This window comes from Sus scrofa, chromosome 9, assembly GCF_054392235.1.
Source record: "Sus scrofa isolate SSC_HxYL_T2T_F1_AM1 chromosome 9, Sscrofa_HxYL_maternal_Yorkshire_Landrace_v2.0, whole genome shotgun sequence".
NCBI classification, from domain to species: domain Eukaryota; kingdom Metazoa; phylum Chordata; class Mammalia; order Artiodactyla; family Suidae; genus Sus; species Sus scrofa.
This window is the reverse complement of record NC_139391.1, coordinates 108,540,731-108,553,923: the sequence shown is the minus strand read 5'-3', so window position 1 is coordinate 108,553,923 and position 13,193 is coordinate 108,540,731. Positions and strand designations below refer to the sequence as shown.

Here is a 13,193-nt window from a genome sequence, read left to right as displayed (position 1 = left end):
CATAAAGAAAAGTGAAAAGTAAGAGAAAATGAAGATAATAACCTTTGCATAAATGACTCAGAGGGGAGAAAACAGAGGAGAACATTAGAACATTAGATTTTTTTTCCAGCAGCAATGGTTTTAGAAACAATATCTTACTGATATTATTAGTAACCAATCAACTAACATTTTCAAAGCAGCCATGTATCAGAAGTTGTGCCAGGCATGGGAGTGTAGAGATAGACAAGTCCGGAGTTTCTAGTTGTAGGAACTCACAGTCTTATCAGCTCTAATTTCCGTTTTGACCTTTAGGATTATGACTGAGATACAGAGAGGATACCCTTTTCTCAAAGGGACCTCATTTCCAGCCCATAAGGAACTCTTTGCATTAGCCTATAGACTAAGATTCTATAGTATAAGCCTCAAATTGTAGGTGGCTTAAATGGCTAGAAGTGTGTTTTATTTCTCAGTCTCATAAAGCAGTCAGGAGATAGATGGTCCAGGGCTGGTCGAGTGGCTCTGCTGTGTACAGAGCATAACTTCCATGTCCAAGGTCTATGTCATAGCAGCAGGAAGGGTAGAGGGCCAGGAAGCATGCCCGTTCCTTTAAAGGGCATGACCCAACTCTGAAAGTGACCCAGGTCACTTCTCACCTCCTTATGGCCAAAATTAATTCCTTTGTCATACATAAGAGCTGCAGGGGACTCTGAGAAATATACTTCTAACTGGGGACCATAGTCCAGTGAAATTAAAGAAGAGAATAGATATTGGTAGACCTCTAGCAAATTTCTGCTGACATTAGCAACAAGATTTCTTCTTATTCCTGCTCATATTATTAGTAGTAGAATTAGTATTGTCGTTATTATTGTTGTTATTTGATGAAGATGACAAACGATGATCCTAATGATTTTTCTTCCCATCTCTTAATGTTATTTAAAGGCCGTATAATAGCTGAACCTATCTACAGAACAGAAACAGACTTGCAGACATGGGAAACAGACTTGTGGTTGCCAAGGGGCAGAAGGGATGGAGTGGGATAAATGCGGAGTTTGGGGTTAGTAGATGCAAACTGTTACACTTAGAATGGATAAGCAGTGAGGTCCTACTGTAGAGCACAGGAAACCATATCTACCCACTTGTGATAGAACATGATAGAAGATAACATGAGAAAAAGAATGTGTGTGTGTGTGTGTGTGTGTATGACTAGGTCACTTTGCTGTACAGCAGAAATTGACAGAACGTTGTAAATCAACTATAATAAAAAATTTTTTTAAATAAAGGCCATATATGCTCAGGGTACAGATCAATTTATACCTGTACTTTCTCTCCTCTGCACCATGAACTTCATCTTTTTAAGTTCTCTAATATCCAAGATTTTAAAAAATTATTACATAGTATTGTAGTTCTGTTGTGGCTCACTGGTAATGAACCTGACTAGTACCCTTGAGGATGCAGGTTCAATCCCTTGGCCTTGCTCAGTGGGTTAAGGATCTGGCACTGCCGTGAGCTGTGGTGTAGGTCATGGATGCAACTCAGATCCCATGTTGCTGTGGCTGTGACTTAGGCCAGTGGTTATAGCTCCGATTTGACCCCTAGACTGGGAACCTACATATGCTACAGGTACAGCCTTTAAAAGACAAAAAAACAAAAACGGTAACAACTTTTATTCATATCATAGGCAAAGTTTTGAAAAAAAAAATATAAATCTCCCCCCCACCCCAGGAAGTGAGCATGGCAAGACAATGAGTTCCAGGTTTTAGGGTTTAAGATCTCTTTATTGACAGCTCCTAGTAGCAGAAGTCTTACCTGAAAGAGTTCTCTGTTCCCCCAGTTGCAGGTTATAAAGATATATTTTACTTTTGCTCATATTCCATATATTTGAGAATGTGAGTTATTATGAGAATATGAGTTGTTATGAGATACAAATCAAATGGAGAAGGGAAATAGGAAAGGAAGGGAAGAGAAAAATGCTTCCTAATATTTCTGGTTCTGTGTATAATTTAGCTGTCTTTAAATATTAAGTAATCTTTTATACTGATCACAAGTGTATTCCTGAACACAGGGAGAAATATTTTCACTATAAATTTATAACATTTTTGGAAGCTTAATTATCATACTTGAAGGTCAAATGGTGCTTTATTGTAATAAAATACAAAAAAGTAATAAAGAAATTATTCCTGGGGAGATGAAAGTCCAGGTTCATAGCTCATTAAATGGTAACTTCACAGACCGTGTCTAATTTGTCATATTTAGCTTTGAAAGTTTCATACATTTGAATTTCAAATTAGGAGAAGAGATACCTGAGGCAAAACTACCTAGGGCCTATGAATTCTAAAATGATTCAGGGCTATAGATCCTACAACATAATACCTTTATTTGTAAGAAGTTCCTGTCATCATATACATACTACTTGCCTGACTCAAAGATACCTTTTAAAATTGCACCACAAAAAATCAAATACCTGGGAATACACCTGACCAAGGAGGTAAAGGACTTATATGCCGAGAACTATAAAACATTAATCAAGGAAATTAAAGATGATGTAAAGAAATGGAAAGATATTCCATGCTCCTGGGTTGGAAAAATTAATATTGTAAAAATGGCCATACTACCCAAAGCAATCTACAGATCCAATGCAATCCCTATCAAATTACCCATGACATTTTTCACAGAAATGCAACAAACAATCCAAAAGTCTATATGGAACCACAAAAGACCCAGAATTGCCAAAGCAATCCTGAGGAACAAAAACCAAGTAGGAGGCATAACTCTCCCAGACTTTAGGCAATATTACAAAGCCATAGCCATCAAGACAGTGTGGTACTAGTACCAAAACAGACAGACAGACCAATGGAACAGAATAGAGAATGCAGAAATAAACCCTGATACCTGTGGTCAATTAATCTTTGACAAAGGAGGCAAGAACATAAAATGGGAAGAAGACTTTTCAACAAGTATTGCTGGGAAACCTGGACAGCTGCATGCAAATCAATGAATTTAGAACACATCCTCACGCCATGCACCAAAATAAACTCAAAATGGCTTAAAGACTTAAATATAAGACAAGATACCATCAAACAAATAGGCAAAATGTTCTCTGACATCAACCTTATGAATCTTTTCTCAGGTCAGTCTCCCAAAGCAACAGAAGTAAGAGCAAAAATAAACCAATGGGACCTCATCAAACTGACAAGCTTTTGCACAGCAAAGGAAACCAAAAAGAAAACAAAAAGACAACTTACAGAATGGGAGAAAACAATTTCAAATGACACAGCTGATGAGGGCTTAACCTCTAGAATACACAAACAACTTATACAACTCAACAGCAAAAAAGCCAACAACCCAGTTGAAAAATGGGCAAAAGACCTGAATAGGAATTCTCATCATGGCTCAGTGGTTAACACATCTGACCAGGAACTGTGGGGTGCGGGTTCTATCCCTAGCCTCACTCAGTGGGTTGGGGATCGTGCATTGCCATGAGCTGCGGTGTAGGTCACAGATGCAGCTTGGATCCCACGTAGCTGTGGCTGTGGCATAAGCTGGCGGCTATAAATCCGATTAGACCCCTAGCCTGGGAACCTCCATATGCCGTGGGTGTGGCCCTAGAAAAGGTGAAAAAAAAAAAAAAAAAGATCTGAATAGACATTTCTCCAAGGAGGATATACAGATGGCCAACAAGCACATGAAAAAATGCTCAACATCCCTGATTATTAGAGAAATGCAAATCAAAACTACCACGAGATACCACCTCACACCAGTCAGAATGGCCATCATTCATAACTCCACAAATAACAAATGCTGGACAGGGTGTGCAGAAAGGGGAACCCTCCTGCACTGTTGGTGGGAATGTAAGCTGGTACAACCACTGTGGAGAACGGTATGGAGGTACCTTAGAAAACTATACATAGAACTACCCTATGACCCAGCAATCCCACTTTTGGGCATATATCCAGACAAAACTTTCCTTTAAAAAGACACATGCACCCGCATGTTCATTGCAGCTGTATTCACAATAGCCAAGACATGGAAATAACCCAAATATCCATTGACAGATGATTGAATTAGGAAGATGTGTTCTTTTTACTCACCCATAAAAAGAACAAAATCATGCCATTTGCAGCAAAATGGATGGAACTAGAGACTCTCATACTGAGTGAAGTAAGAGAAAGACAAATACCATATGATATTACTCATATCTGGTATCTGACATACAGCACAAATGAACTTTTCCACAGAAGAGAAAATCATGGACTTGGAGAATAGACTTGTGGTTGCCTAGGGGGAGGGGGAGGGAGTGGGAGGAATTGGGAGCTTGGGCTTAACAGATGCAAACTATCTATTGCTCTTGGAATGGATTAACAATGAGATCCTGCTGTGTGGCACTGAGAGCTATGTCTAGATATTTACAACGCAGCACAACAATGGGAGAAAAAATTACGCATACATGTATAACTGGGTCCCCATGCTGTACAGTGGGGAAAAAAGGGTGTTGGGGGAAATAGGAATAAAAAATAAATTTAAAAAAATCAAAGATATTAACGCAAAGCTCATTAACCATTCCTTTAATTTGTTTTCAGACATCCCTTTCCTTTTCTGTCCAGCATATTGAAATCTCCATCCTTCACGCTGAATACTTTATTGAACAAGTTGGCCAAAATGTATTTTGGAGTCACATGATTATTCAGAACTTTCATTCAAAAATAAGTCAGTTGAAAGAAAAACACTTTTGTCAAAAGAATAATCTTTGGGGGAATTAAAAACGACCTCATTCTTTCTAAGGTGTTTATTCAGGACTGCTGTGATCTCATGAAAGGCTGGTGGCCTCAGCTTTGGAATGAGCATGAACACAGAAATGCTTTTCAAGAAATGAAACTTTACTTTCAGCATGTAATTTGTGTCCTGGACAAATTGAATTGATGGTAGGAAGAATTTCTGCTTCAGTTTCATACTGAAAAACCATATAATAATCGATGTTTATGATCTTTATTAAAATGTACCCAAAGCTTTAAGCTATTAGAATACAGTTAAGAAAAGCATAGCTGTGAGCCCCAAGATCCAAATGAAATCATGAAACCAGTTGCTTCCTGTTTAAGTTCACAGAAATTTTCTAATCTTCCACTTCTATCTGCAAAGTTCAGCTATTCCTCTCTTGCTAGGGTCATAAAGGCACATTATTAATTACAATCTGTGAGAATCTCTAAATAATTGGAGAGAATAGAGAAAATATATGTAGTAAATGAAAGATCGTATTCATAGAGTAACTCTATGTAGTGCCAAGCAATAGATGTTTAATATTAGCGGTGCTTAAAGTTTGGAAAGGGATTGTTAACTGGTTATTTTCACGTCATAGTAAAGCTCAGATTAACTCACACTGGAAAATAAAAAACTAATAAAAAAAAGTCTTACTCCCCCCCAAAAGTAAAGATATTCCTTAAGAAGGGTCTGCAACTCCTGTGATTCCATAACCAGCACCAGCACACAGGTACTTTTTTTCATTTACTCAACAGAGTGTCATTACATCCTTTTCGTACTTGTATTTTAAACAAATAAATAATAACTTTGTTTAAAGAGATCAGGATTTTTCTTTGAAAATTTTGCCATTAAATTTACTCGCTTTCCTATTAGGCCAATCTTTATGATGTAAATTGCTTATCTTGTAAGTTGTTTCACATAATAATCATTCACCTTCACTATTCTTGGCATAATTATTTTTTTAATCAAATTTGCATTAGTACGAGTTCTTGTATTAAATCAAGGCAGTTCTGTTCTTTTTCTTATGATAACTCATGGAGATTAGTAAACCATTTCAAGGATTGAACAACTGAATAAAAAGGAAGCTCTAAAGGAGTATATTTTTCAAACAAATTTTTTAAAGTATTTCCTAAAAACAATGACGGGTTTGTTTTCCTCTATATTAGCTTATCACGTAAAAAATCCATTCTTGCCCCCCTCTATATAGCTCATAAAATCTTAGTAAAACTATATAACTAATATTCAGGTCTCTTAATAGTATCCTAGCATCTAGAGAAATGTTTGGCTAAGCAAAGATCTAGAATATCACTGAAGCATTTTGTTATTGAGGTAAAACTGTATTTTACCAAAACACAACCTGGATGGAGGACAAATAACTTTTAAGTGGCACTATCACAAACACCTAAAGGAACCTGGAAAAATAAATTGTCAGTGCACACTTATGAATGATTTTTACTCTAAATTTTTTCTTGTTTACCTAATCTCTGGAGATGTTTGACTAATGAAAGTACATAAATCCTCATTTTTTAATACTTTCCTGGGGAAAATGCTACCAATTTGTGTTGATAATTTTAAAGTTTTAAAGGTGTTTGGCCTTTTCAAGTAAAAACAAGCCAAGTATGCCATTCCTAATCCTTTGCTGGAAACATGCCTTTAGAAAACATAGAGGTTGTAATGAGATTCTGTCATGATTCTTACATTCTTTTGGCTTGCTTTTATTTTTTAAAGTGAAGTGGAATCTTCATCTTAACTTTCCTGTTGAGCATTTCATATTTTATATGTAGTTTTGACTAAGTCGATTTTTTGTTAATTTTATCAAGATGCATCTTAAATTTAACTTCCAATTTAGACCAGTTACTTGAACCTGATGAAGCTTTACAATGACATAGTTTCCATAATGTTTGTGGATCTCAGTGACATTAACTTTGTGGGTGAAGATTACAGTGATGTGTTAATATTTTGAGGGAGATCCAGAGTTCATTGAAACACACAACCTATTTACCCTTTATATGTTCTATTAACACAGCTAGTGATATTGACATCTTGCCTAGAATTAGTGACAAATTAATTGGTATTCAGAAATTATGAGATGGGTTTATTTCTCCTTGCCAATACTCATGGAACTCCTTGGATTGATCCATGAAATCCAACTGCAGGATGTGGTATCCTATGATCATTGTACTTTAAAACATCATTGAAACTTTGTATTCTAACTATTGCACTGTTTATAAGAGTTTACAAGTTACTGGTAGAAACTTCATATTAAGCTGAATTGCCCCAACATTTATGAAAAGGTCAATGATTTTGAGAGTAATCAAGGGTTTGTATAAACCAAAATGGACTCCAGGTATTTTTCTCAAAAGTGATTTTTTTTCTGTAGCGTAGGATGTACAACTGATTGTTTTTTTGGATCTAGGAATATTTATATTTGTTAACATTCTGTATCAGGATGAAAAATGAGTCCCTCCCAGTCTAAAATTCTGTCCAGCCTTCATTGATGGTCTCATGAGTCTCACCAGTGAAACTAAAGCAGAACCATGCTGTAAAGCTCCCCCCTCAGTCATCTCTCTGGGTACAGAACCACGCTAGGCTGTCTTCCTGTCTCCCTGGTTCAGTCCCCTCTGAAAACTAGCAGGGTCTTCACTACCAGAGCATCCTCTCCTCTGCCTACCTGCGGCCAGTCCTCTGACCTGGTCTTCTTATCAGAATGTGGAGACACCTGGGAGCAACTGAGAGAGATGTGCTATATACTTCTGTTAAAGGTGTATTCGGTCCTATTTTCTCCAAAACCTGCTTCTTTAGGAATATTTATGCTCTCTCTCTTTCCTAGAAACAGAGCTTCCCACTTTCAGCCATTTGGCAACTTTATGTGGTTGCTAGTGTCAGTCATGCAATTTCACATTCAAAGGATCTGGGAAATTGGACCAAAGTGGGTGAGGGTGTAGGGGCAGAGAATCAGTAACAGACCAACACGATGTTGAGATAAAAACATTCATGCAATCTAGAAAGATGAGTAAGTTCAATGGCAAAGGATCAGGAAAGGTATACTTGGAGATATGCCACTAGGTAAGTAAACACTGGAAGGTTGACAAATTAGTAACACTGGAAGGTTGACAAATTAGGACCTCTCTCAACATACATTTTATACTTAATAAAGGAAAGAGTAAAGACCTCTTTGCCAAGTCCACATAATTCAGGATCTTAGTAATTCGTCCATGTCAGTAGTATGAGGTCAAGCAGGTACTATCCAAGAGAGCGTAATAAATGATGTTGAACCATATTATACTTCTTCAGGCTACTTATTCTAAGTTTTCTGTGGTACATTTATCCTGATAGATGTAGAAAGGATGGGGAACTTCCTACAAGAAAATTCTTTTATACTGCCTAAAACTAGATTGATAGAGTGAGTTACTGAGAGATGATTAATATAAGCTTCCCAGGCCCATTACTTTTCCAGATTTTGGAGCATATTTACACCATACATGTGTGAATATTTTTCAAGGAAACTTCTCCTTTTCATTTCCCTGTGTTTAATGTGTACCATGTTCCTCATTGTGAGGAAATAATGTTTAGTTATCTCAGACAGTGGCTATATATATATATTTTTTTAAAATATTGAGTCTTTCTAATTAGTGACTGAAAATATGATTTAAATTTGTTAAATTAAATTCAAGTGGACATTAATTGGGTGGGGTTTTTTTGTTTTTTTGTTTTGGTTTGGTTTTTTTGGGGCTTTTTAGGGCTGCACTTGTGGCATATGGATGTTCCTAGGCTAGGAGTCAAACTGCAGCTGCAGCTGCCAGCCTACACCACAGCCACAGCCATGTTGGATCTTTAACCCACTGAACGAGGCCAGGGATCGAACCCGCATCCTCATGGATACTAGTTAGATTCATTACCACTGAGTCACATCAGGAACTCCCCAGTTGGGTATTTAAACTACCCAGATGACTTATACTGAAGGACATTTTGACAGCATCATGAATATATTCTGGCATTTTTCAAAAGTTTGAATCAAGTATTTATTTTCTAAAATATCATAAAACACTATAACCAAGAAGTGATTACTATAACCAATTAAGTAATCTATTTCCAACTTAGGCTTGTGTCTCGGGTGGGCCTCTTTTGTGCTATTGAGGAGGAACTTATTTCTTCGTGGGAAAACAGACATAAACCTAATACAGAGAACAGTTCTGCATGCTGTAAAAATACATGCTGGATTGTGTGATCAAGACAATGGATTTTGAAGTTGGCTTTTTATCGGAATCTTCTGGAGAGGTTTTAAAAATACAAATTCTGAGTTTCCATACCAGAGATTCTGATCAGGGGGTGGTTCCTGAATGGCCCTTCCCTGATGATTATATTGGAGGTGGTTCAGTGAAAGATGCCATGTACCAAAATAATGTAGGAAAGAAAGATATCAATTTGGTTAGACTCCTTAGATTAAAGTAGACTAAGGCATAATATTCTCTTTATTGTGTCTAGGCCTTAGTTACTAGAGTCATTTAAAATCAAGTAGGTAACTTAAGTGATGTCTCAACAGATATTTTGTTACACTTACCTATTAACCATTGTACTGACTAGAAAATATTCCTAACTGATAATTGCCATACATTTTAGATTTAATTTAAACAACTTATTTTCCAGGTTTTTTTCAAGTTACGTATTTTATAAATATCAGTATTACTTCCTCCCCATCTTAACAATTTATCCCATGAATTCAGAGACACCCCCCTGCTTTTGTAAAGTTGCTTATACAGGACACATTAAAATGCCATGATATCCTAACAAACACAGCAAACAAAAAAATTTCCCCTTGGTCCAAGTCCCTTGTTAGGTGCTACAAAAGCTCATTTCTTTGCAATGAACTTTCTTGGAAAAGTAGTCTGCATAATAGCACACTGAGGTATATGGAATGACTGGTCAATGGAGACCTGCTATATAGCACAGAGAACTCTACCCAGTATTCCGTGATAATCTATGTGGGAAAAGAATGAATGTGTGTGTGTGTGTGTGTGTGTGTGTGTGTGTGTGTGTGTGTGTGTGTGTATAACTGAATCACTTTGTTGTAGAGCAGAAATTATCACAACATTGTAAATCAACTGTACTTCAATAAAACTTTAAAATTTGAAAGAAAAAAAAAAAAGAGAGAGTGGCCTCTGAAGCCAAATTCTCTCAATTATTCTACAAACTCTACTTAGCACAGTGCCTTGATAACAGGATGTCCTCAGTAGATACCAGCATTTTTAGGATTATTTTGGTCTCTGCTTTCACCCTCTTCTCTCTTAAAACACTTTCTAATTTCTATAGTGAAACGAATTCTCTCTTGGTTTCCTTTCCTAGCTCCCCTTCTTCTACTAGTCCCTTAAATGCATATTTACCTCTTCATTGCACTTTGTTTTTTTGATTCCCTGTATTCCTTGTATTCCCTCTGAGTGACATCCTGGTCTTTTTCCATGACTTTACCATCTCCTGTGTGATAATGTTTCTCTAGTTGATGAGCAGTACAGATCTCCCTCTGAGCTCCAGTTCAGCACTGTCCAATAGACGTATAATGTGAGCCACAGGTACAATTTTAAATATTCCAGTAGCCACATTTAAAAAACAAAATCAAGAATGTATATATGTATGTGTGACTGGATCACTTTGCCATACAGTAGAGAATTGACTGGACACTGTAAACCAGCTATAATGGAAAAAATTAAAATCATTATAAAATAAAATAATTAAAAAATAAAAAACAAAACCAAAAAAAGGTAAATTTAATCATGTAGCTTATTTAGCACAGAATATATAAAATATTAAACATTTCAGGAGTTCCCGTCATGGTGCAGTGGTTAACGATTCAGACTAGGAGCCATGAGGTTGCAGGTTCAGTCCCTGGCCTTGCTCAGTGGGTTAAGGATCCTGTGTTGCCGTGGGCTGTGGTGTAGGTTGCAGACATGGCTCGGATCCCACGTTGCTGTGGCTCTGGCGTAGGCCAGCGGCTACAGCTCCGATTCGACCCCTAGCCTGGGAACCTCCATATGCCAAGGGAGTGGCCCTAGAAAAGGCAAAAAGACAAAAAAAATTTTTTTTTAAATATATTAAACATTTCAGTACATTGTAATCAATATAAAATTAATGAGAGATTTTACTTTTTTGTACTACCTATCTGAAATCTGGTGCCTATTTTACATTACAGCACATCTTAAGTATTGGAATACTTGATCTGTATTAAGATTTTTGTAAATCTTAAAGCTGAAAACAAGATTCACATGTCCATGTACTCTATTCCTACTTAATGGTCTTCCAATAACTAAGTTGAATATTAAAAATTATTTCCCTTTAATATCCATATCCACTTTGGCAAAATTTGCCCATCTTTTTTTTTAAAGAACTGACTTTGATACAAAAATATATCACTTTCAAACTATCTCTAATTAGTCATTCACTCTTGTGTCAGCCTAGTATTAACATGGAATTCACAGGCATATTACATACATTGAATGAAAAGCAACTCCAAAGTTATCAACATCAACAAGGTAGTCTTCAAATTTGGGGGAGTTTCTGCAGACAGTTTAGAAAATTGTCAACTGCAATTACAATTTGCATATTGATTATATTAGGAAAATATATCAAATCATTATTTATTTATATGTTAAAGCTTTCGATTTCAACACAAATTCTCCTAACTTTTCCAATGACTTTGCAAGTAAACTCTAGCTACCCTTCGATCTTCAAATTCAGCTCACTCATGTGCAGTGTGATATTAGTGACAGAGCATGCATCCGTGTGCCATGTTTTTGTCACTGATTATTGGATAATTGGCAATTTTCCTTTTCAAAAAAATTTTAAATTAGGATTAACAGGTCAATGAACCTTTGTAAAACTCTTCTACAACTTAGTAATTATTGGCATAAAATACAAAATGATGAAATTTTTCTTTATTTTAAGTTCCATAAACTAGTGATGATTCAGAATATTTGCATGTATATACTAACAACTTTATGACACTTTCCATAGAACATATATAAACTGAACACAAGTGTTTTTGTAATATATATAATACGTTGGTATGTAGCAGTAAAACAAGCATCAGTTTCTAGTTTTAAAATGCCAAGTCTGAATTTTTCATTTAACGTAACTGAAGCACTGACCATCATGATAGAAACTAATTTTTTTGTTGTTGTTTTTTTGGCTTTTTAGGGCCGCACCTGGGGCATATGGAAGTTCCCAGGCTAGGGGTCAAATGGGAGCTACAGTCACCGGCCTACCACAGCCACAGCAATGCAGTATCTGAGCCACATCTGTGACCTACACCACAGCTCACAGCAATGCTGGATCCTTAACCCACTGAGTAAGGCCAGGGATGGAACCTGCGTCCTCATGGATACCAGTTGGGTTTGTAACCCACTGAGCCACAAGGGGAACTCCTGGAAACTAATTTTTAAAATAAGCGATGAGATCCTGTTGTATAGCACAGGGAACTATATCCAGTCACTTGTGATGGGACATGATGGAGAATAATGTGAGAAAAAAAAAATATATATATATATATATAACTGGGTCACTTTGCTGTACAGTAGAAATTGAAAGAACACTGTAAATCAACTATAATGGAAAAAATGAAAATCATAAAATAAAAATTAAAAATAATTAGATGATGTTGTTCTTTAATGTAAAAGATTTTAAAGTGTCTGTCATGAGTTCTAATTTTTAGATAGTGAATTGGCAGTATTTCTTCATGAATTTGGAAGTCCTTTGAGAAAAAGACATAAGCCAAGTATTGATTGGCCACAGTGTCCCTTATTTCCTAACTCCTATCAGAGTGCCCTTCCTTAAAATGCAGGTACTCCTTTGCTAATAAGTGTTTGGGAGATCATCATGCTTTCGCAGTAAAGTCCACATTTCCTAACGTTCAGTTCCATAATCTTGGCCTCCCATTTTTCCCAACGTCAGTTTTCCACGCCTTCCTCCTAACCTTTCATCCAGTCATGCTGAAGTTGTGGTTCTTCCCAAAGGCCATTCTCTCTAACATCTCACTTTCACTCCCCTCCCTTCCCCCACCAATCTTCCTCCTATTAGTCTTTCAAAAAGCAGAGAAGTCGTCCTCCCTGGGCAGCCTCCCTTGTCCCTCTTCCCACCCAGGGCCTCTGAGCGCCCTCCCAGAGCACTCACCACACTCTGTTGTGGTTGTCTCCACCAGATGGTAAGCTCTTTGAGGGCAAGCATGGTGCTTTTTGTCTCTATACCCCACACCCAGAACAGCCCACGGCACATCGTGGGTGTTCACGTCGCGTTTACTGTGTGTGACTGAACTGACTAAACGTGTATAATGAGTAACTGTCCTGTATGTAAGGGGTTCTACTTTTTACTTTAGGAGTAACGCATGACTTTTAAATGTAATGACTAAATACCAAGTTGGACTTCTTTTTTTTTTTTTTTTTTTGTCTTTTGTCTTTGTCTTTGTTGTTGTTGTT

At 36.8% G+C, this 13,193-nt stretch overlaps 1 protein-coding gene across 6 annotated transcripts in view; it reads left to right on the top strand.

Moving 5' to 3' along the window:
• RELN (reelin) overlaps window positions 1-13,193 on the top strand; it is a 499,001-nt gene that overhangs the window by 218,905 nt on the left and 266,903 nt on the right. The gene's annotated exons all lie outside the window — the stretch shown is intronic.